Here is a 26,545-nt window from a genome sequence, read left to right as displayed (position 1 = left end):
AGAAACGGCTTCTTTCTCATCACTCTCCCATACAGCTTCTCCTTGTGAAAAGTGCGCTGTATTGTTGACCGATGCACAGTGACTCCATCTGCAGCAAAATGATGCTGCAGCTCTTTGGAAGTGGTCTGTGGATTGTCCTTGACTGTTCTCACCATTCTTCTTCTCTGCCTTTCTGATATTTTTCTTGGCCTGCCACTTCTGGGCTTAACAAGAACTGTCCCTGTGGTCTTCCATTTCCTTACTATGTTCCTCACAATGGAAACTGACAGGTTAAATCTCTGAGACAACTTTTTGTATCCTTCCCCTGAACAACTATGTTGAACAATCTTTGTTTTCAGATCATTTGAGAGCGGGCTGCCCATGCTCGGTGACCATCAAACTTACCTGAACTTGAATTGTTTTGTAAAGAGGAATGGTCCAAAATCCCTTCATCCAGGATCCAGGAACTGATTAAAAGCTACAGGAAGCGACTAGAGGCTGTTATCTTTGCAAAAGGAGGATCTACTAAATATTAATGTCACTTTTCTGTTGAGGTGCCCATACTTTTGCACTGGTCAAATTTTGGTTTAATGCATATTGCACATTTTCTGTTATTACAATAAACCTCATTTCAATCCTGAAATATTACTGTGTCCATCAGCTATTAGATATATCAAACTGAAATGGCTGTTGCAAACACCAAAATATTTAGAACTAAAAATGATTAAGATTAATAGGGGTGCCCAAACTTTTTCATAGGACTGTATGAGTGCTACTTAGCTTTCTTCTATTCTACACGCTATTTTAGTGCTGTGTTGAACCTGATCTTATGTATTGTGTCCATTTAAAGGGAATCTCACATTGAAGTCACAGTCCGCTCTTTAGTTAGTAGGATACAAATTAGGAGGAGCTGAGCAGATTGACATATAGGGTGAGATTTAATATTCCTTGCTATTTTTCTGGTGTAAAAAAAAGTCCTAAGCCTTGCACCTTTTTTAGTGCAAGTTGCAAAAAAAAGTTGTTGCAAGTGGCGTTCTTATACTGCCCACACCACTTTCCCAGTCACGGCAAGGGCTTGCTGACGACTGTTCCATCTGATTTATTAACATTTATGCCAGAAAACTGGTAGAAATGATGCCTGAAATCTACGCCAACAATGAGTGCACAGACCAGTGGTGCATCCTCTGCCATTGCAGGAGATCCTTAGTCTTGTGGGGAAAAACAAATCAGTGCTCCTTTATATCTCTGCTCGCTCAGGGCTCGTTCACATCTGCGCCCGGTCTCCGTTCTGCAGATTTCCGTTTCCTGCACAAAACTGAGCAGGAGACGGAAAGCTGCAGGACTCTTTCAAACCCATTCATTTAAATGGACTTGAAAGATGCCTGGCCGTGAGCGGCGGTGAGCGTTTTATGTTCTCCGCCGCAAAACCGTTTTTTTAAAATCGGACACAGAGTCGGACATGCAGTACTCTGTGTCCATTTAAAAAAAAAAGGTTTTGCGGCGGAGAGCATAAAAAACTCACCGGCGCACACGGCCGGACCCAGTCTGACAGCTTTCCGTCTTCTGCATGCAGAAGACGGAAAGCACAGAACGGACTCCGGGTGCTAGTGTGAACCTAGCGTCAGTGTTTGACTGTCATAATTGTATACAAACTCTTACTGTTAAAGGGGTATTCCCATCTACATAATTATTTTTAAATTTGTAGATAATTAAAAGTTAAACATTGTTGCAAATATAAGTAATTAAATATTCTGCAGAGTTTTAAAGATTTTCTCTAACTTTCTTAGTGGTCACAGTCTGTTATCTTGATCGGTTGCCATGAATACGACCTCTAATGCAGAAACTTTCTAAGGTCAGAAAATCAGCCATGATTTCCTTATTGTGGCCGGGATATCTTCTTATACATGTAGTGTCCCTGCCTGATAACCCGGCTACAATAAGAAAATCATGGCTGGGTTCCTGACAAGTCCCAGACCAAAGAAAGTGTCTGCATTAGTGGTCATATCCATGGCAACCAATCAAGATAAAAGACTGTCACCGCTAAGAAAGTTAGAGAAAATCTTTAAAACTCTGCAGAATTTTTAATTACTTATATTTGCAAAAATGTTTACGGTAACTTTTAAAGGGGCTCTATCAGCAAAATCATGCTGCTAGAGCCCCACATATGCGTGCATAGCCTTTGAAAAGGCTATTCAGGCACCGGTAAAGTTATATTAAACTACCCCCCCCCCCCCCCCCCCGTTTTAAAATAATAACCTAAAAAAGAATGTGCTCTACTTACGGATCGTGCACGCTGGGATTTCAGGGTGTGTCTTCATCTTCCTCCACGCCTTTTCTTCCTCCTCTTCTTCCTCCGATGTCGTCCGGTCCCGTCCTCCGGCGCTCGCGGACACTGATATAAAAAAACGGCCTGGGCGCATGCGCAGTAGCATGCGGCTTCTACTACAGCTACTGCGCATGCGCCCAGGCTATCACTGTCCGTTCGTGAGCGCTGGAGGAAGACGGGACCGGAGGACATCGGAGGAAGAAGAGGCGTGGAAGAAGATGAAGACACACCCTGAATGCCCGCCCAGCGTGCACGATCCATAAGTAGAGCACATTCTTTTGTAGGTTATTATTTTAAAACGGGGGGGGGGGGGGGGGGGTAGTTTAATATAACTTTACCGGTGCCTGAATAGCCTTTTTAAAGGCTATGCACGCGTATGTGGGGCTCTAGCAGAATGATTTTGCTGATAGAGCCCCTTTAATTATCTACAAATATAGATATGATTATGTACATGGGAATACCCCTTTAAGGCTGTCAATCACTAAGCAGCACCACCCACACTAGAGATGAAGAAAGTACAAGTTATATGGGTACTTTTATTAGAAAAAAATAATAGATTCAAAAAATACATACCAGAGAATTGTACCAGTAAAAACTACAATTTGCTCTGCAAAAAGATCACTCACTCACTCACTCACTCACTTGATCAACAAAAAAAAAGTTCTGGATGTCAGAATATGGTACACTCAAGTAAATGGTTTATTTTCACAAAATGCCATTTTATCCAGTAAAACTAATATAATTATGGTATCTCTATAATCATATTGATCTGCTGGAAAGAGTTGCCATGTCATTTTTAATGCAGAATGAACGTCCTAAAAGCAAAACATAAAAAGTAATAAAGAATCAGATGGGAGTTTTTTCACATAAAAAGTTAATAATAGCTAATCAACACATTATGTTCTCGAAAATGGTGCCAACCAACAATACAACATGCTGTGCAAAGAATAAGCATATAATATGGCTAAGTTGTCAGAAAAATAAAAAACAGTCATGGATTTTGGAAGGCGGAGACGGAAAATATGAAAAAGGTTACCGAGCCATAACATTCAGACTGGGCTGCGACCTGAAGAGGTTCAGTTATGGATAAATAGCTTCATCTCTAAAAAACAAGCAGCCTTATAAAAGTTAAATTCAGTTGTTCTTTACTAGTTTCTCCTTTGGTGATCCTAAAGGGTTGTATATTTACATAGTTACAGGTATATGAGATGGGTTGGGTTACCTTGTGAATTTTAGTGACATATTCCTTTAAGATTCTACATTTTAGCCTAATATTTGATAAAAGACAGTGCTTGTGCTGGCATTTTTCATAAGTGCGTCAGTCTTCTTACCTGTAAGACTATTAAGTGTACTCCAGTCATCCAGATCACAGAAGAACAAAAAACCTAAGACAGTAATTTAAAGCGAGATGAATAACAAGGCTGGGATTTGTGAAGAAGACAAGCCTGTAGCATAAGACATGCAGTTTTTGCTTAAAATCTTTCTTTTTATATGCATTCGATCATAACCCAGTTTTATCATAACTGAAATTTAAAGTGTTTTTTTTTTCCAATCAAAAATGTTATTTTTGATGTTACGCAATTTGACTTTTTTTTTTTTAAAGTTGCTCTAACTCCTTCCTGTTACACATATAAGTGTAGTTCGCTTTTCAACCCTTCCTACTGCACAGTTATACTCTCATCACAGTATACAGCTTTGTGGTACATACAGTCCTATGAAAAAGTTTGGGCACCCCTATTAATCTTAATCATTTTTAGTTCTAAATATTTTGGTGTTTATAACAGCCATTTCAGTTTGATATATCTAATAACTGATGGACACAGTAATATTTCAGGATTGAAATGAGGTTTATTGTACTAACAGAAAATGTGCAATATGCATTAAACCAAAATTTGACCGGTGCAAAAGTATGGGCACCTCAACAGAAAAGTGACATTAATATTTAGTACATCCTCCTTTTGCAAAGATAACAGCCTCTAGTCACTTCCTGTAGCTTTTAATCAGTTCCTGGATCCTGGATGAAGGTATTTTGGACAAACAATTCAAGTTCAGTTAAGTTAGATGGTCGCCGAGCATGGACAGCCCGCTTCAAATCATCCCACAGATGTTCAATGATATTCAGGTCTGGGGACTGGGATGGCCATTCCAGAACATTGTAATTGTTCCTCTGCATGAATGCCTGAGGATTTGGAGCGGTGTTTTGGATCATTGTCTTGCTGAAATATCCATCCCCGGCGTAACTTCAACTTCGTCACTGATTCTTGAACATTATTCTCAAGAATCTGCTGATACTGAGTGGAATCCATGCGACTCTCAACTTTAACAAGATTCCCGATGCCGGCATTGGCCACACAGCCCCAAAGCATGATGGAACCTCCACCAAATTTTACAGTGGGTAGCATGTGTTTTTCTTGGAATGCTGTTTCTTTTTGGACGCTATGCATAACGCCTTTTTTTATAACCAAACAACTCAATTTTTGTTTCCAAAATGAAGCTGCCTTGTCCAAATGTGCTTTTTCATACCTCAGGCAACTCTATTTGTGGCGTACGTGCAGAAACGGCTTCTTTCTCATCACTCTCCCATACAGCTTCTATTTGTGCAAAGTGCGCTGTATAGTTGACCGATGCACAGTGACACCATCTGCAGCAAGATGATGCTGCAGCTCTTTGGAGGTGGTCTGTGGATTGTCCTTGACTGTTCTCACCATTCTTCTTCTCTGCCTTTCTGATATTTTTCTTGGCCTGCCACTTCTGGGCTTAACAAGAACTGTCCCTGTGGTCTTCCATTTCCTTACTATGTTCCTCACAGTGGAAACTGACAGGTTAAATCTCTGAGACAACTTTTTGTATCCTTCCCCTGAACAACTATGTTGAACAATCTTTGTTTTCAGATCATTTGAGAGTTGTTTTGAGTAGCCCATGATGCCACTCTTCAGAGGAGATTCAAATAGGAGATCAACTTGCAATTGGCCACCTTAAATACCTTTTCTTATGATTGGATACATCTGGCTATGAAGTTCAAAGCCCACTGAGGTTACAAAACCAATTTTGTGCTTCAGTAAGTCAGTAAAAAGTAGTTTGGGGAATTCAAATCAATAAAATGATAAGGGTGCCCATACTTTTGCACCGGTCAAATTTTGGTTTAATGCATATTGCACATTTTCTGTTAGTACAATAAACCTCATTTCAATCCTGAAATATTACTGTGTCCATCAGTTATTAGATATATCAAACTGAAATGGCTGTTGCAAACACCAAAATATTTAGAACAAAAAATGATTAAGATTAATAGGGGTGCCCAAACTTTTTCATAGGACTGTAAATATTTAAAGTTGAACTTGTGCTTTAAGGGCTAGTTCACACGGGGCACGGATTGGCGGATTTTGGTCCTGATTGTGATGTGGGAAACCGCATCACAATAGTGCCAAAATGCACCTGTCATGACTGTTGCGGCTTCTGACAGTCGCGGCTTCCGGCTCCGAAGTAGGTCCAAATGAATGGGCCTAGTCCGGAGGGTGCTGCCATGAGGTGGACGCCGGGTCTGAATCAGCCGTGGAATCTGCCTGAAAAAAGGGCAGCTTGTTTTTTTTTTCCACTAGCGGCAACATGCCGCTCACGGAAAAAAGTAAGCTAGCGGTCTACATAGACTTCCATTGTAAGAAGGCGGATTCTGACATGGATTCAGTGCCAAAATCCGCCCCCTCTTGCCCCGTGTGAACTAGCCCTAAAATGTTAGGTTTGGGGCTGCGAATCCATTATGTGGTTCTGTGAGATTAACAGCAGCATAACAATGGACATATATAGTTACAATTTACACTGTGACAACCTTTAAAGTATTCCAAAAGCACATTTAGGGTGGTACCATGTAGTGAGACACATCAAAAAAAAGTGGTGCGGAGAAAAAACGTGAGGGAAAGGCATCACAAGGGCGTTTTTTGAAAATTCAGCTTTTTCACTGCAGATTTTTTTCTGCAATGTGTGGATTCAATTAGCCAGAATCCCATCCACTTTGCAGGTTGCAGGAATGCTGTGTTTTTACAATGTGGGACTTCAGCCTAAAGCTGAGGTCATATGTTGAGGAAACGCATCATTTTTGCCCTTTGCCGAAAGAAGTACTGCGTAGTGAAAGAAGTACTGCACAAAACACCCCATTGTTCAAAATGCATCATTTTTTTTTTTATCTGTGGTTGACTATGTGTAGCCTTAGCTTAAAGAGGTTTTCATAGTTGTGACATCTTTAGGAGGTAAATGTCAGATTAGTGGCCATCCAAACACTAAAACACGCCGCAAATGAGAATGGGGTTCTGAAAGTTTCCTTGAGTGTTCTATGTCAATGGAGCTTTGGCATGCAGGACATCCACATCATCTACTGTATATACCAGTTCTGGTATTCCCATAAAATTAAATAGAGTGGTGTCCTTCACATGTAGTAGTTTGTGGTACTTGAGGTCCCATAGGCTATAATGGGGTCGGTGTGCTTTCCGCCCAGGTTCCGCACGAGTCATGTGGAGAGAAAAGTAGTTCAAGAACTACTTTCCTCTCCGTATGATTCGTGCAAACACCGCATGGAAAATACGTGGATACCATTATAGTCTATGGGGTCTGTGTACTTTCATTGCTCATTGCTTTTTAATGCGTTTGGTATTCTGTTCGGTGGTCCCCATGCGGACTCCCCTAATGGAGTACCAAACGCAGATGTGAACCATGCCTTAGTTCCGAAAAAGAAAGCACAGAATGAACATTTAATAATAATAACTTAAAGCACTTTGTAATGAATTCACGTCCAACAGCTGGCAGATGTCACTTAGCACTTGTATGAAATATATCTCCAGCCAAATATGACAATTACCGAAACCTCTTCAGGTGAAATTCCTGTCAATGAGGTGCAGTAATGAAGATCTCTACATTTACATTGATGAAGCAGAGATCTGTCTCTCACGGTTTCTCATGCTCTCTCTATATAAGATAGGTATGGGACAATCTACAACCCAGTTTAGAGACCATTTCCTAGAGACCTAGTTTATTTTGAGTTGTCTTGAATACTATCAGGAAGGAAAAGCAAATGCATCAGATAAAAGAAGGAAAAACATAGAGAGTAGAGATGAGCGAACAGTGTTCTATCGAACTCATGTTCGATCGGATATTAGGCTGTTCGGCATGTTCGAATCGAATCGAACACCGCGTGGTAAAGTGCGCCATTACTCGATTCCCCTCTCACCTTCCCTGGCGCCTTTTTTGCTCCAATAACAGCGCAGGGTAGGTGGGACAGGAACTACGACACCGGTGACGTTGAAAAAAGTAGGCAAAACCCATTGGCTGCCGAAAACATGTGACCTCTAATTTAAAAGAACAGCGCCGCCCAGCTTCGCGTCATTCTGAGCTTGCAATTCACCGAGGACGGAGGTTTCCGTCCAGCTAGCTAGGGCTTAGATTCTGGGTAGGCAGGGACAGGCTAGGATAGGAAGGAGAAGACAACCAACAGCTCTTATAAGAGCTAAATTCCAGGGAGAAGCTTGTCAGTGTAACGTGGCACTGACGGGCTCAATCGCCGCAACCCAGCTTTCCCAGGATCCTGAATGGAATACACTGTCAGTGTATTCCCGTATACCCGATATATACCCCGATACCCGTTCCAACGGTGTGCCCCCCCACCTTCACCCCAGAAATACCCTGCAAGTCCCCTAGCAATAGAATTGGGGCTATATACACCCACAATTTTTACTACTGGTATACAGTGCCATTGTCTGACTGGGAATTCAAAGAATATATTGGGAATACAAATACCCTCATTTCTTGCTACTGCCATATAGTGCCAGTGTCTGACTGGGAATTCAAAGAATATATTGGGGTTACGTGCACCCACAATTTTTACTACTGGTATACAGTGCCATTGTCTGACTGGGAATTCAAAGAATATATTGGGAATACAAATACCCTCATTTCTTGCTACTGCCATATAGTGCCAGTGTCTGACTGGGAATTCAAAGAATATATTGGGGTTACGTGCACCCACAATTTTTACTACTGGTATACAGTGCCATTGTCTGACTGGGAATTCAAAGAATATATTGGGAATACAAATACCCTCATTTCTTGCTACTGCCATATAGTGCCAGTTTTTGACTGGTAATTCAAAGAATATATTGTGGTTACGTGCACCCACAATTTTTACTACTGGTATACAGTGCCATTGTCTGACTGGGAATTCAAAGAATATATTGGGAATACAAATACCCTCATTTCTTGCTACTGCCATATAGTGCCAGTGTCTGACTGGGAATTCAAAGAATATATTGGGGTTACGTGCACCCACAATTTTTACTACTGGTATACAGTGCCATTGTCTGACTGGGAATTCAAAGAATATATTGGGGTTATAAATACCCTCATTTCTTGCTACTGCCATATAGTGCCAGTTTCTGACTGGTAATTCAAAGAATATATTGTGGTTACGTGCACCCACAATTTTTACTACTGGTATACAGTGCCATTGTCTGACTGGGAATTCAAAGAATATATTGGGAATACAAATACCCTCATTTCTTGCTACTGCCATATAGTGCCAGTGTCTGACTGGGAATTCAAAGAATATATTGGGGTTACGTGCACCCACAATTTTTACTACTGGTATACAGTGCCATTGTCTGACTGGGAATTCAAAGAATATATTGGGAATACAAATACCCTCATTTCTTGCTACTGCCATATAGTGCCAGTGTCTGACTGGGAATTCAAAGAATATATTGGGGTTACGTGCACCCACAATTTTTACTACTGGTATACAGTGCCATTGTCTGACTGGGAATTCAAAGAATATATTGGGAATACAAATACCCTCATTTCTTGCTACTGCCATATAGTGCCAGTGTCTGACTGGGAATTCAAAGAATATATTGGGGTTACGTGCACCCACAATTTTTACTACTGGTATACAGTGCCATTGTCTGACTGGGAATTCAAAGAATATATTGGGGTTATAAATACCCTCATTTCTTGCTACTGCCATATAGTGCCAGTTTCTGACTGGTAATTCAAAGAATATATTGTGGTTACGTGCACCCACAATTTTTACTACTGGTATACAGTGCCATTGTCTGACTGGGAATTCAAAGAATATATTGGGAATACAAATACCCTCATTTCTTGCTACTGCCATATAGTGCCAGTGTCTGACTGGGAATTCAAAGAATATATTGGGGTTACGTGCACCCACAATTTTTACTACTGGTATACAGTGCCATTGTCTGACTGGGAATTCAAAGAATATATTGGGAATACAAATACCCTCATTTCTTGCTACTGCCATATAGTGCCAGTGTCTGACTGGGAATTCAAAGAATATATTGGGGTTACGTGCACCCACAATTTTTACTACTGGTATACAGTGCCATTGTCTGACTGGGAATTCAAAGAATATATTGGGAATACAAATACCCTCATTTCTTGCTACTGCCATATAGTGCCAGTGTCTGACTGGGAATTCAAAGAATATATTGGGGTTACGTGCACCCACAATTTTTACTACTGGTATACAGTGCCATTGTCTGACTGGGAATTCAAAGAATATATTGGGGTTATAAATACCCTCATTTCTTGCTACTGCCATATAGTGCCAGTTTCTGACTGGTAATTCAAAGAATATATTGTGGTTACGTGCACCCACAATTTTTACTACTGGTATACAGTGCCATTGTCTGACTGGGAATTCAAAGAATATATTGGGAATACAAATACCCTCATTTCTTGCTACTGCCATATAGTGCCAGTGTCTGACTGGGAATTCAAAGAATATATTGGGGTTACGTGCACCCACAATTTTTACTACTGGTATACAGTGCCATTGTCTGACTGGGAATTCAAAGAATATATTGGGAATACAAATACCCTCATTTCTTGCTACTGCCATATAGTGCCAGTGTCTGACTGGGAATTCAAAGAATATATTGGGGTTACGTGCACCCACAATTTTTACTACTGGTATACAGTGCCATTGTCTGACTGGGAATTCAAAGAATATATTGGGGTTATAAATACCCTCATTTCTTGCTACTGCCATATAGTGCCAGTTTCTGACTGGTAATTCAAAGAATATATTGTGGTTACGTGCACCCACAATTTTTACTACTGGTATACAGTGCCATTGTCTGACTGGGAATTCAAAGAATATATTGGGAATACAAATACCCTCATTTCTTGCTACTGCCATATAGTGCCAGTGTCTGACTGGGAATTCAAAGAATATATTGGGGTTACGTGCACCCACAATTTTTACTACTGGTATACAGTGCCATTGTCTGACTGGGAATTCAAAGAATATATTGGGAATACAAATACCCTCATTTCTTGCTACTGCCATATAGTGCCAGTGTCTGACTGGGAATTCAAAGAATATATTGGGGTTACGTGCACCCACAATTTTTACTACTGGTATACAGTGCCATTGTCTGACTGGGAATTCAAAGAATATATTGGGGTTATAAATACCCTCATTTCTTGCTACTGCCATATAGTGCCAGTTTCTGACTGGTAATTCAAAGAATATATTGGGGTTACGTGCACCCACAATTTTTACTACTGGTATACAGTGCCAATTTCTAACTAGGAATTCAAAATGCGCAAGGCTCCCGGAAAGGGACGTGGACGAGGCCGTGGGCGAGGTCGGGGGAATGGTTCTGGGGAGCAAGGTAGCAGTGAAGCCACAGGGCGTCCCGTGCCTACTCCTGTGGGGCAGCAAGCATTGTGCCACTCCACAGTGCCAGGGTTGCTTGCCACATTAACTAAACTGCAGGGTACAAACCTTAGTAGGCCCGAGAACCAGGAACAGGTCTTGCAATGGCTGTCAGAGAACGCTTACAGCACATTGTCCAGCAGCCAGTCAGACTCTGCCTCCTCTCCTCCTATTACCCAACAGTCTTGTCTTCCTTCCTCCCAAAATTCCGAAGCTTTACAGAACAATAACCCAAACTGTCCCTGCTCCCCAGAGCTGTTCTCCGCTCCTTTCATTGTCCCTCAACCTGCCTCTCCACGTCACGATTCCACGAACCTAACAGAGGAGCATCTGTGTCCAGATGCTCAAACACTAGAGTCTCCTCCATCTCCGTTCGATTTGGTGGTGGATGACCAGCAACCCACCCTCATCGACGATGATGTGACGCAGTTGCCGTCAGGGCATCCAGTTGACCGGCGCATTGTGCGGGAGGAGGAGATGAGACAGGAGTTGGAAGAGGAAGTGGTGGATGATGAGGACACTGACCCGACCTGGACAGGGGGGATGTCAAGCGGGGAAAGTAGTGTGGATGTTGAGGCAGGTGCAGCACCAAAAAGGGTAGCTAGAGGCAGAGGCAGAGGTCAGCAGCTTAGGCGAAGCCAGGCCACACCCGGAATCTCCCAAGATGTTCCAGTTCGTACCCAGCCCCGAAAAACTCCCACCTCGAGGGCACGTTTCTCGAAGGTGTGGAGTTTTTTCAAGGAATGCGCCGAGGACAGATATAGTGTTGTCTGCACAATTTGCCTCTCGAAATTGATTAGGGGCTCTGAGAAGAGCAACCTGTCCACCACTTCAATGCGCCGTCATTTGGAATCCAAGCACTGGAATCAGTGGCAGGCAGCAACGGCAGGACAAAGGCCGCCTGCCGTTCACGCCACTACCACTGCCTCTGCCACTGCCTCTGCCTCTGCCACTGCCACTGCTGACTGTGCTGGCGATGCACTCCAGAGGACGAGCCAGGACACCACTTCATCTGCCTCCGCCACTTTGTTGACTTCTACCTCATCCTCCCCTGGTCCTGTCTTATCTCCTTCTCCTGCACCATCAAAGGCACCATCAGGCGTTTCTTTACAACAACCCACCATCTCTCAGACATTGGAGCGGCGGCAGAAATACACTGCTAACCACCCACACGCGCAAGCCTTGAACGCCAACATCGCTAAACTGCTGGCCCAGGAGATGTTGGCGTTCCGGCTTGTTGAAACTCCCGTCTTCCTGGACCTGATGGCAACTGCGGCACCTCGCTATGCCGTCCCTAGCCGTCACTACTTCTCCCGGTGTGCCGTCCCCGCCTTGCACCAGCACGTGTCACTCAACATCAGGCGGGCCCTTAGTTCCGCGCTTTGCACAAAGGTCCACTTGACCACCGACGCGTGGACAAGTGCATGCGGACAGGGACGCTACATTTCACTGACGGCACACTGGGTGAATGTAGTTGAGGCTGGGACTGCTTCCCAAACTGGCCCGGTGTACCTCGTCTCCCCGCCTAACATTCCTGGCAGGGACACGAGAAGAACACCCCCCTCCTCCTCCTCCTCTACCGCCTCCTCCTCCGCCACCGCCTCCTCCTCCGCCACCGCCTCCTCCTCCGCTGTTAGATTGACCCCAGCTACGAGTTGGAAACGTTGCAGCACTGGCGTTGGTAGACGTCAGCAGGCTGTGCTGAAGCTGATCAGCTTGGGGGACAGACAGCACACTGCCTCCGAGGTGAGGGATGCCCTCCTCGATGAGACGGCAATATGGTTTGAGCCGCTGCACCTGGGCCCAGGCATGGTCGTTTGTGATAACGGCCGGAACCTGGTAGCAGCTCTGGAGCTTGCCGGACTCCAACATGTTCCATGCCTGGCCCACGTCTTCAACCTAGTGGTGCAACGTTTCCTAAAGAGCTACCCCAATGTTCCAGAGCTACTGGTGAAAGTGCGGCGCATGTGCGCCCACTTTCGCAAGTCGACAGTAGCCGCTGCTAGCTTAAAATCTCTCCAGCAACGCCTGCATGTGCCACAACACCGGCTTTTGTGCGACGTCCCCACACGCTGGAACTCAACGTTTCAGATGTTGAATAGAGTGGTTGAGCAGCAGAGACCTTTGATGGAATACCAGCTACAAAACCCTAGGGTGCCACAAAGTCAGCTGCCTCAGTTTCACATCCATGAGTGGCCATGGATGAGAGACCTTTGTGACATCCTACGGGTCTTTGAGGAGTCCACAAGGAGGGTGAGCTCTGAGGATGCGATGGTGAGCCTTACAATCCCGCTCTTGTGTGTTCTGAGAGAATCCCTGATTGACATCAGGGATAACTCAGATCACACAGAGGAGTTAGGGATAGCATCCGATCCGTCACAGCTGGAGAGTAGGTCCACACATCTGTCCGCTTCACTGCGTTTAATGGAGGAGGAGGAGGAGGAGGAGGAGGAAGAAGAGTTGTCCGATGATGTGATGGTGATACAGGAGGCTTCCGGGCAACTTCGAATCGTCCCATTGTTACAGCGCGGATGGGTAGACATGGAGGATGAGGAGGAAATGGAGATTGAACTTTCCGGTGGGGCCAGAGGAGTCATGCCAACTAACACTGTGGCAGACATGGCTGAGTTCATGTTGGGGTGCTTTACAACCGACAAGCGTATTGTCAAAATCATGGAGGACAACCAGTACTGGATCTTTGCTATCCTTGACCCCCGGTATAAAAACAACATCTCGTCTTTTATTCCGGTAGAGGGGAGGGCCAATCGCATCAATGCTTGCCACAGGCAATTGGTGCAGAATATGATGGAGATGTTTCCAGCATGTGACGTTGGCGGCAGGGAGGGCAGTTCCTCCAGTAGGCAACCAAGTTCTCACCGGTCCACACAAACGAGGGGCACACTGTCTAAGGTCTGGGACACCTTGATGGCACCCCCTCGCCAAAGTGCCGCCACGGAGGGTCCTAGTATCACCAGGCGTGAGAAGTATAGGCGCATGTTGCGGGAATACCTTTCCGACCACAGCCCTGTCCTCTCCGACCCCTCTGCGCCCTACACGTATTGGGTGTCAAAGTTGGACCTGTGGCTTGAACTTGCCCTATATGCCTTGGAGGTGCTGTCCTGTCCTGCCGCCAGCGTCCTATCTGAGAGGGTGTTCAGTGCATCCGGTGGCATCATCACTGACAAGCGCACCCGTCTGTCAGCTGAGAGTGCCGACCGGCTCACTTTGATAAAAATGAACCACCACTGGATAGAGCCTTCATTTTTGTGCCCACCTGTGTAAAGCACCCCAACATGAAACTCCATGTCTGTACTCAACCTCTCCAATTCCTCCGCATCCTCATACTCATCCACCATAAGCGTTGCACAATTCTGCTAATACTAGGCTCCCTCCAACATGATTTCCCCCAACTCTGCTGGTTAGAGGCTCCCTCCACCCTGATTTCCACCAACTCTGCTGGTTAGAGGCTCCCTCCACCCTGCTTTCCCACAACTCTGCTGGTTAGAGGCTCCCTCCACCATGAATTTGCCCAAACTGGGCTGTTTAGAGGCTCCCTCCACCATGAATTTGCCCAAACTGGGCTGGTTAGAGGCTCCCTCCACCATGAATTGGTCCAAACTGGGGTTTTTAGAGGCTCCCTCCACCATGAATTGGTCCAAACTTGGCTGTTTAGAGGCTCCCTCCACCATGAATTGGTCCAAACTGGGGTGGTTAGAGGCTCCCTCCACCATTAATTGGTCCAAACTGGGCTGGTTAGAGGCTCCCTCCACCATGAATTGGTCCAAACTGGGTTTTTTAGAGGCTCCCTCCACCATGAATTGGTCCAAACTGGGCTGTTTAGCGGCTCCCTCCACCATTAATTGGTCCAAACTGGGCTGGTTAGAGGCTCCCTCCACCATGAATTTGCCCAAACTGGGCTGTTTAGAGGCTCCCTCCACCATGAATTTGCCCAAACTGGGCTGGTTAGAGGCTCCCTCCACCATTAATTGGTCCAAACTGGGGTTTTTAGAGGCTCCCTCCACCATGAATTGGTCCAAACTGGGCTGGTTAGAGGCTCCCTCCACCATGAATTGGTCCAAACTGGGGTTTTTAGAGGCTCCCTCCACCATGAATTGGTCCAAACTTGGCTGTTTAGAGGCTCCCTCCACCATTAATTGGTCCAAACTGGGGTGGTTAGAGGCTCCCTCCACCATGAATTTGCCCAAACTGGGCTGTTTAGAGGCTCCCTCCACCATGAATTGGTCCAAACTGGGCTGGTTAGAGGCTCCCTCCACCATGAATTTCCCAAAACTTGGCTGTTTAGAGGCTCCCTCCACCATTAATTGGTCCAAACTGGGCTGGTTAGAGGCTCCCTCCACCATGAATTGGTCCAAACTGGGCTGGTTAGAGGCTCCCTCCACCATGAATTTCCCAAAACTTGGCTGTTTAGAGGCTCCCTCCACCATTAATTGGTCCAAACTTGGCTGTTTAGAGGCTCCCTCCACCATGAATTGGTCCAAACTGGGGTGGTTAGAGGCTCCCTCCACCATGAATTTGCCCAAACTGGGCTGTTTAGAGGCTCCCTCCACCATGAATTGGTCCAAACTGGGCTGGTTAGAGGCTCCCTCCACCATGAATTTCCCAAAACTTGGCTGTTTAGAGGCTCCCTCCACCATTAATTGGTCCAAACTGGGCTGGTTAGAGGCTCCCTCCACCATTAATTGGTCCAAACTGGGCTGGTTAGAGGCTCCCTCCACCATGAATTTGCCCAAACTGGGCTGGTTAGAGGCTCCCTCCACCATGAATTGGTCCAAACTGGGCTGGTTAGAGGCTCCCTCCACCATGAATTTCCCAAAACTTGGCTGTTTAGAGGCTCCCTCCACCATTAATTGGTCCAAACTTGGCTGTTTAGAGGCTCCCTCCACCATGAATTGGTCCAAACTGGGGTGGTTAGAGGCTCCCTCCACCATGAATTTGCCCAAACTGGGCTGTTTAGAGGCTCCCTCCACCATGAATTGGTCCAAACTGGGCTGGTTAGAGGCTCCCTCCACCATGAATTTCCCAAAACTTGGCTGTTTAAAGGCTCCCTCCACCATTAATTGGTCCAAACTGGGCTGGTTAGAGGCTCCCTCCACCATGAATTGGTCCAAACTGGGCTGGTTAGAGGCTCCCTCCACCATGAATTTCCCAAAACTTGGCTGTTTAGAGGCTCCCTCCACCATTAATTGGTCCAAACTTGGCTGTTTAGAGGCTCCCTCCACCATGAATTGGTCCAAACTGGGGTGGTTAGAGGCTCCCTCCACCATGAATTTGCCCAAACTGGGCTGTTTAGAGGCTCCCTCCACCATGAATTGGTCCAAACTGGGCTGGTTAGAGGCTCCCTCCACCATGAATTTCCCAAAACTTGGCTGTTTAGAGGCTCCCTCCACCATTAATTGGTCCAAACTGGGCTGGTTAGAGGCTCCCTCCACCATGAATTTGCCCAAACTGGGCTGGTTAGAGGCTCCCTCCACCATGAATTGGTCCAAACTGGGCTGGTTAGAGGCTCCCTCCACCATGAATTTCCCAAAACTTGGCTGTTTAGAGGCTCCCTCCACCATTAATTGGTCCAAACTTGGCTGTTTAGAGGCTCCCTCCACCATGAATTGGTCCAAACTGGGGTGGTTAGAGGCTCCCTCCACCATGAATTTGCCCAAACTGGGCTGTTTAGAGGCTCCCTCCACCATGAATTGGTCCAAACTGGGCTGGTTAGAGGCTCCCTCCACCATGAATTTCCCAAAACTTGGCTGTTTAGAGGCTCCCTCCACCATTAATTGGTCCAAACTGGGCTGGTTAGAGGCTCCCTCCACCATGAATTGGTCCAAACTGGGCTGGTTAGAGGCTCCCTCCACCATGAATTGGTCCAAACTGGGGTTTTTAGAGGCTCCCTCCACCATGAATTGGTCCAAACTTGGCTGTTTAGAGGCTCCCTCCACCATTAATTGGTCCAAACTGGGCTGGTTAGAGGCTCCCTCCACCATTAATTGGTCCAAACTGGGCTGGTTAGAGGCTCCCTCCACCATGAATTTGCCCAAACTGGGCTGGTTAGAGGCTCCCTCCACCATGAATTGGTCCAAACTGGGTTTTTTAGAGGCTCCCTCCACCATGAATTTGCCCAAACTGGGCTGGTTAGAGGCTCCCTCCACCATAAATTGGTCCAAACTGGGTTTTTTAGAGGCTCCCTCCACCATGAATTTGCCCACACTGGGCTGGTTAGAGGCTCCCTCCACCATGAATTGGTCCAAACTGGGGTTTTTAGAGGCTCCCTCCACCATGAATTTGCCCAAACTGGGGTGTTTAGAGGCTCCCTCCACCATGAATTTGCCCCAACCTCTGCTGGTTAGAGGCTCAATCCACCCTGATTTTCAAAACAAATGTTGGTGCCAACCTCAACTTACTACAAGGGCCAAATTCACTGCTGGTGACAAGCTCTCCTCACTGCAAGTGCCAAATACACATGTTTCAAGGTGTTTTCCTACTGTCAGAGAGGTGGTATTGAGTGTGTAAAGTGTGTAGTTGTTAGGCAGTGATGTTGGGGTAATAGAGGGTCTTTGGTGTGTTAGATGCCCCCAGACATGCTTCCCCTGCTGTCCCAGTGTCATTCCAGAGGTGTTGGCATCATTTCCTGGGGTGTCATAGTGGACTTGGTGACCCTCCAGACACGGATTTGGGTTTCCCCCTTAACGAGTATCTGTTCCCCATAGACTATAATGGGGTTCGAAACCCATTCGAACACACGAACATTGAGCGGCTGTTCGAATCGAATTTCGAACCTCGAACATTTTAGTGTTCGCTCATCTCTAATAGAGAGGAATAAATCAAGATATTTTCTGCCAGTATTGATGTCCCCTGTGCCAGCAGAAAGCGCTTTTAGAACATGAATTAGGTGCTTCCCTTCAGCGCCTTTGGCTTAGGGGCAAATCTATGGTGCAGAGGGAAGCCCTATACATGCTCTGCCCCCAGCCCCACTTCTGAAAATATGGTGCGGTCAGCTCACCTATTTTGTTTGTATCTCTTTTGCTTGCTAGGTAATTTGATGAATCCCCCTTTCCCTCCATAATGTTAGTATAAGATGGTGACAGTTCTGTAACTTGAAAGATGATTTTAAATATGATTATTATATGAGTATTTAATTTTTCCTTTTGCTCCAATGTAAAGTAATACTTATTCATGGGCTGCTTCTGATGATGTCATCATGACCCACAATTTATACCCCACCAGTTCTTTTACTCATTGCCTTTGTATCAGCTTGAAAGGCCTCCTGCTATATCGACTGCTTGTGTTTGACTTTGTCATTTTTTCTATGTATTATGTCTTGCCTTTGACACTATGACACTATATATTTACGGGTTTTAACACCTGACCTGAACTCTGACACTGCCTTAGTTTGTGCCACCCAATTGATCCTTTGATTTTGACTCATAACTCCTTCTAAATATTCTCCATTTCTGTCATTCCTCTGCTAAGTTGTGTCTGCACTAAAGACTCAGACCTTGAGATCTTGTTAAAGGGAACCTATTACATATACTGTATATATATAAAAAAAAAACAAAAAAAAACTTGCAAGTCTTCAGTAAGTATTACCTTTTTTAATGGCTAACTCATAATGATGACAGAATATGACGTTTCAAAGCTTCCTCTGGCTTCTTCTTCAGATATATCTAAAAACACTTTCTGCAGGTTGCATATTTATGTATAACTGGACACAGGGATAGGATTTTAGGGGGGAGGGGGGAAGAGGCTTATTACTATATACATTAAAACAAATAATCAATTCCCAGTTCCCAGGTTCTTTATCTTTATGGCTGTCTATTACCTCAATATAACCCCAAACTAGCATTATAATCTCAAAGTGCTTCTTATGTGTTATTCCCTTTTGTCCTTATAACGTCCAAGCAATGCCAGCATCTGCTAAAAAATACATTTTATTCTTTATGCAAGTTAGATCTTTCAAGTCAAGGGCGTGAAGACTAGGAAAGAAGTCAAGCTTTCCACAACTCAACCACTATTGTGGCAGATGCAGTGACTTTGGCAGGGCTGAGAGACATTAATCACAGCACAGAGGCTGGGTTGAGGCGTGAAGAGCTTGACTCGCTCTGTTAGCTCTCCGCCCCCTTGACAAGAAACACCTAATTTGCATGAAGAATAAAAGTTATTTTTGGTGGATGTTGGCAGCACTCTAGATTTATAAGGACAATGGGAACAACATGACAAGCATTATGAGGTACTGGTGAAGCTAGTGGTGGTTAAGGGTTATATTGAGGTGACAAATCAGAAATGGCGGTCTGTTGGACTCCTGAATTTAGTTAGCGCCAGATGGGCTATAGCCTCAAGTTTCAACTTCCAAGTTCAGCCTCACAGGACATTTGTATAGCAGAAAGGAATTGCACATTTTCTTGGAATTTCAATTCACATGCAGCCTTTTTGTACATTATTGTAAATGGCTGTGCTTAGTCTGTAAAGACCTAAAATAACATTTCATTTCAGGGCTCGCTTCTATCAAACATCATTTTAATGTAAAGTTATCTTCGTCACTATCAGCACCACTTGTCATCACTTCGCTATGACAGATGTATCCATATGTAGTATTATAGCAGTGTCACCACCAGCGTGATTTATGTCAGGCAAACATGAATCGTTATAATACAAAACTTTATAGTAATACAACCAGATAATGTGCAGGGCAGTGCAGTTTTCACAATGTCAGTATACACATAGCATACGTATGAGATGTTGCCGCTTTAAAACCCATTGACCATAAGGGGAAAATGCACAATGCCTGTTTAAAGTGAAATAAATATGATATCAAAATGTAGTGACATGACAAATAGTAGCACGTATAATAGACCTAGTAGTGAGAAAAGAATAACCACACGGAGACCTGCATCGGCTTTGGCAGGTCTCTGTGTTAAATGAAATTAAATGGAGTTTAAAACTCAAGTCAGTGAAAGGAGACAGAAAAAAATGTTATGTGGGAATTTAGCTGCTTATTTGATTTACTTGAGCAGGTCCAGAGAACGGAGACTTAGTGCTCACTCCAGCATTCTGGAAAATAAACAAGATCTTGCATATGGAAGGGTTCTCCTTCAAAGCAAAAAAGTCATTTAAGTACAGGATTGGAGAGATCTACTGACATATTGTAAGATTGCCCTTAAAGTGCTTGATTTTTTTTTTATCAGTTACTTTATTTTTTGAGACCTGCCCATCCCCTTCAATGACCCTTGATCCATTGCCTCCTCTTAGAGAGATAGCACTGCACAGGTTGTAGCTAGCTAGTAGCCACCACAGTAGCCCCATGATGTCTACAGAGTAATAAAAAGCTCCTTTCACTCTATGTATATTAAGATATTATATTATATTTTAGTGTCTCTCCTGCTTATCTGCAATTCCTTATCCACAAACCTGCAAGTTATAAGCAATACATTTTTCACTAGCTGAAGTCTGGAATCTCCTTTTTGGTGCATGATTCTTAGTACCATAAGTCAATGTGTTGCTTTTATTAAAGGGAACCTGTCATGTTGAATATATAGTTCAATTTTCCAGTAGCATGTTATAGCAGGAGGGGCTGAGAAGATTGATATATAGTGGTAAAGGAATCTGTATTGATATTGTACTTATCTGAAATCCCTACCTTATCGTGTTTCAGGGTCCAAGAGGCTGGCGTTATCAGTGACCTGACATCTATCTTTGCATACATAGTCATACAGGGAAGGCTACCATACAAAGTAGGGTCAACCACTGGACTGTTAAGCCTACAAGGAGCAGGGATTGCAGTTACTTAACCCTTTAAGGATTCACACTGGTTTGGCTATTAATGCTTGGCGATTTTTTTTTTTTCTTTCATATTTTCTTCTATGCCTTCCAAAAATCATAACCTTTTTATTTGTTTGTTGACAAAGGTATGTGAGGGATTATTCTTTGCGTGAAGAGTTGTTCCTTTATTTGGCACCATTTTGGGGTACATGTAATGTTTTGATTCGGTTTTATTAACACTTTTTTCAAGGGTCTGTGGTTTTATTATGTTTTACCACGTTTACTAATAATATAATAATAATTAACTTTTTTGAAAATAAACAATTTTTCTGTGATCATTTTATTTGGATGGCTAGATCTTTTTTTTTTTTTTTACTGTTTCATTGATGGAGATAAGTAAGGACTCTTTATTTATGTACAAGTTGTAGTTTTCATTGGTACCAATTTATGGCATACATATATGACTTTTTGATCACTTTTTCCTACTATTTTTGGAGGAAGTGAGGTGACCAAAATACACTGATTTGCACACTGCATATAAATAATGCTATTTTTGGATAGTGTGGACTGGACAATGCGCATGGGGATACTTAACATGTTTATTTATTTTATTATGTTCACTTTGTATTTTTAATTAAATGGTGAGATTTTTGAACTTTATATTATTTGGTTTTTTTTATACTCTATTTTTAACTTTTTAAATTTTTTTGACCTTTTTCCTGACTCACAAGGGGAATTGAAAAAGGCAGTCAGGAGGCCGTTGCAACCCCTCTAATTGCGGAGGATCTGAGGGTTGTGGGGTGATCATGCCCCCAACTCACTTAGATTCCATGATCACTGTTGATCATGGCATCTCGGGGGTTAAACTCCAGATTTGGGGTATTTTTGCGACTTCTTCAGCTAGTCTCACTTGTTTGTAATACAGCCAAGACCTGGAAGTAATGCCGCAGGTACAGTTCCGGTGCTGAGTGGGAAGGGGTTAAAGAGAACCTAGCATATGGAAAATGCAATCAAATCTGTAGGCAGCATAGTATAGAGCAGAAGGAACTGAGCAGATTTATATAAAATATCATTTTGAAGGAAAAGATCCAGCATCACTTGTCATCTATACAGTGATATCTTGTTTTTTTTTTCTTTCCAGAGGTATGCAAAAAAGCTATAGCGGCTTTATTCCATACTACTGTGACGTTTCGGTTACAGCGTGAGAAAGGTCCTCTACCATTAAGACCAAAATGTTTCAGCAGTATGGAATAAAACCACTTTAGCTTTTTGCATACATCTGGAGTTCTATCCATTTTTTTGTGTATTATGGGACCAGATGCCAGATCCCTGAGGATTTGCACCCATTAGCCGTGTTAGGTTTTTGTTTTTTGTATTTAGTGCTGCTCTATAATTCTTTTTGTTTCTATTTGTTTTTCTGTGCTATATAGTCAATTTTGTCTTATCAGTGACTGACTGCTATCTCTGTGTGCACAGTTGTAGAGGGGATACTATCAGTCATTGACACGTCCGTCTTCTTGACTTCTCAACATAGAAGGAGCAGGTAATACTAAAAGCTCTACATCAGTCTGCTCACCTCTTTCTACTCTATGGCATTCTGCCTGCAGATTCAACAGAATTTTCCATGTTTTTAAGATACAAGTTATACTGAATTTATTCTCACGAAGCTATCTATATCAATCTGCTGAGCTCTTCCTGCTCTATAACATGTGACTTGTAAATTGGGCGGGTTCTCTTTTTATGTGCTGCTCTAGTGATCTAGGTAAAAAACCTCCTCAGTATGTATCATAAAGCCTGTATGCTCAGGTAGAAGCTCCCTCTTACTTGATGATGATATGGTCATGCTTTTTACATCCATTTATCGGATGCAAAAAATATTTACAAAAAGGACACAAAAACGTAGTACACCATATTCTTGTGTCCGTCCCAAAAAAACGGACAGAAACAGATGTTTTTTTTTTTAAACATTGATGTCTTTTAAAACAGATGGCTATCTATTTGCTACTTTTTTTTGTATCCGTACAACAGATGTAAAAAAAACGTGATCTGAGTAGAGCCTTAGCTGTTGTTAACTCATTTCACTTTAAAGAAGACCTTTCATGTCCTCATGAATGTGGGTTTTTATATACCACTAGAAAACCGACAGTGTGCTGAATTCAGTGCATTGTTGGCTTTTCCGGTATATGCCCTGGTGTTGCACTGATATCTTCCCATTGTCAGAAGGGCGTTGCTCACAGCTTAGCGTCATCACTGGGTGGTAAGGAACAGAGATGACGCTGGGCTATGAGGAAAGCTCTTCTGACAGTGGGGCGATATCGGAGCTAAAATTAACAGAACTCATATCTCCAGCACCAGGGTTCAGTAAGGAAAACAGATTGAATTCAGTGAACTGTCGGCTTTCTAGTGGTATATAAAACCGCACATTCATGTGGACGTGAATCAATTTGTTGACTTTGACCATATCTAACTGCTGAAAAGACATACAAAGTGACATGAATTGTAAGGTTAGGAAGTGAAATTGCGGTTGGCAGGGAAAGCTGGCAAAAGGATAGGGGAACTTTACATACAGACACATACTGAGCTTTCTATGATCATGATACAATCCAATGAGAGCTAATGTGTTTGATGGACGGTTTCTATCTTTATGAGACTACTCATGATGTTTATGAAGTGCAAGAAGTGGAATAAAGCAGGATTCGCAGGCACACAACTGCTCTTCTGCAATCCAGTAGGCCTTTATGCCGCTGTGCATATATTGGTATGCCAAAATGACTTGTCTTGAGGAAGAGCATCATTTTTTTGCCCTGGGTAATGGGTGGGATGAAGTGATATATGTGTTCTCATACAACGCTATCTAGTCACATTTCTGCCAGTACCCGCACTAAATCACTAAAATGAGATTTTGTTATATGTCAGAGATACAGGCTTACAAGAGATGGAAGGCAGCACATAGTATAAATACAGGACAACAATTGACTGACAGTCAGTGAAATGCCTCTTTTCATCCTTTAGTGAACTACTATGATAAATATTATAATATTACTCAACAGCATAAGCAAATTGTATATGAAGACCTGTCCGTTTGGCCATTATAGTTTATGGCAGAGACGGCATCAACTATAGCATAAACTATATGACTGCAGAAAAATGTCTTCAGTTCTGAATTACCAAGTAGTTCACCGTACCTTCTGCATTACTTACTGCACTGGGCCTTCACAATGCAAATGAACATACTATAGCAATGTATTTAGCTACTTATTAGGAGACTACAAAGAGATGCGACTATATTATTTCTTACTGAGATGAACTGTACGTAGATCAATGTGTTTGTATATAACAAAGTATGATCTTACAATGTGTTTTTGGGTTTTACTCACACTAATAAAATTACGACTTAGAATGTTATTGATATTCATAAAGCAGTCTCTCAAATACACTACATTGTACTATAATATTTAGTGGTAATGGTATATTATTGTAATATTATGCATTATCATATAACATTTTTGTTTTACTTATTTTACTTAGCATACCTCTTACTTCTTAGCTAAAAGATACAAAGCAATGTGAGTGTAGTCTATTTTTCTTCACCTAGCTATTAGATAGTACGTGGTGTAAACTCTACCATACATGTTAATAGATGCAAAAAATATGACACGCTCTGTATATATGCTATACTAGCATGTAGTATTGTATTTAGGCCGCATTTCCACTTGTATTAACCCCTTAACAAGACATGATGTACCTTTACGTCATGGTATTGCTGAGATAGTATGGAGACGGGTCAGCATTTAGGTCCTTTCCATATCAACTGCATATTATACATACAGGCAACCACCACTAACAGCTGATCCCGACTCTTTGCCCTTTAGATGCCTTGCTCAATTGCGGCCAAGGCGCATGGATAGCAGCGGCATATGAGCACCACCATATTTTCCCTCAAAATACAGCAACAAAATCTGCAACAAAAAAAGTTGTGTTTCCGCCACTTTGGGCCTCAGCCTGAAACAGTAAACCTTTTTCCTGGCCCTGCTCATTCTGTTTACAGTGTGGTAGATAGACTCGGTCAGTCATCTGACATCTGCAGCATCAGCATTACTTCAAGACATTGGGTATGTCATTGTGTCAGTGGGGTGAACAGGAGGAACAGTGGATTTTTGTAGATCCCCAATCCAGTGCATGAGTGTACACTTGATATTCAAAGAGTGCAGAACTTCTTGATAAATCAGGCGTGCCTTGCGTCTATTGGATCCTTTATTAAAGAATGGAGTATGAAATGCCAGTCACAATAAATCTGCCCCAGTATTAGTAACTCTGCTTAAATAGGGGGAGATTTACTAATCAAATGCTGTCTAAGGCTAGGCCCCATGTTGCAGAAACACAGCCTTTCTTGTGGCAGAATTTGTTGCGGATTTTTGAGCCAAAGCCAAGAGTGGCTACAAAAGGAATGGGAAATATACAGGCAGCACTTATACTTCAACCTTTTGCTAAATCCACTCCTGGCTTTGGCTCAAAAAACCGCAACAAAATCTGCAACAACAAAAAAAGCTGCGTTTCTGCAACGTGGGGCCTTAGTCTTACAATCTATGTGATACATTTAGTGTTTTAGACTATTTTAGACAATTGTGCAACTTAGAAAAAGGGAGTATGTTTTTAAAGGTTACATTGTCATTTTTTACTCTATGGGGAAGCTTTGCAACCATTTCACTAATCCAGGGAAAAATATTGAAAATAAGTGAATAAGTAATTCATTTATGATGTTTTTTTCTGGGTTATATCTATACATAAATTGTTCATGTTTGTCAGACAACATTTCTTGCTGTATAACTCTCTCAGCCTGGGTTCACATCTGCATCTCTGTTGGAGACTAAGTTGCAGAAACCTCCAAAAGTCACGGAGTGAAAAGTTTTGCACGGAACACTTTTTTCTATGCCACTTTCAGTTTGAAAACATCAGACACCCAGCAGACCGCATTATAGTCCGTTTGTAAGTGCTGTTTTAGCAGTCTGGCTCTCCATCATTCAGGTTCCCTGGTGGACCTGAATGTCTTAGAATACGGCGCAGATGTGAACTAAGCAACAGTTACACCATTTACAAATATAAAATATTGACAGTTATTGGCATAGTAATCGATACCAGAGAAATATTGTTATTCTTCTCAGTAAATAGTCATTCACATTGTTATTTCTAAAGACAAACACAATTGTAGAAACAACTTAGTTGACTTCTATGCAAAACAGAAGATGAGAAATAAGCACATAACAATGTTCTGACTGGAAATGGTTTTGTACGGTAGATTTTCTAAAAGCTCAGGTATGCTTTTAAGTAATTAACCAGAAGCTTCAAGTTGTAGATGTGCTAAATGGGCAAAGCTGAGAAATGTATTGTGACAACTTGCTATGCACAAGAGGAATCAAGCAGAAGGCAGTGGAGTGAATCGATCGGCAATATTGATACATTTTGCTTGCTGTGTAATGACTATGTCCTGTTGTGTTTTTGGATATGTCTCTTTCAAGGGTGGTTGACACTGAAAGAAATGTTAAAAACAGACAGGATACAGGACGTGTTAAAAGCAGGACACAATGGAAAACGCCCAGAAAAAGCTTTAAATGACAAGCGTAGCAACATATAGACTTTTTCGTTTTTTTATCTAGGGGGTTGTGCACTTGCAGAATATACAGTACTGTCTAAGTGAAAGATGGTAGCACACGACAGCAATGTTTTGGCACACAGGACTTTCT

At 43.0% G+C, this 26,545-nt stretch overlaps 1 protein-coding gene across 2 annotated transcripts in view; it reads left to right on the top strand.

Moving 5' to 3' along the window:
- The window catches only part of ADGRB2 (adhesion G protein-coupled receptor B2), a 390,112-nt gene that overhangs the window by 56,154 nt on the left and 307,413 nt on the right, over positions 1-26,545 (top strand). The gene's annotated exons all lie outside the window — the stretch shown is intronic.

This window comes from Leptodactylus fuscus, chromosome 2, assembly GCF_031893055.1.
Source record: "Leptodactylus fuscus isolate aLepFus1 chromosome 2, aLepFus1.hap2, whole genome shotgun sequence".
NCBI lineage: Eukaryota > Metazoa > Chordata > Amphibia > Anura > Leptodactylidae > Leptodactylus > Leptodactylus fuscus.
The sequence above is the reverse complement of the archived record's forward strand: the minus strand, read 5'-3'. Positions and strand labels throughout refer to the sequence as shown.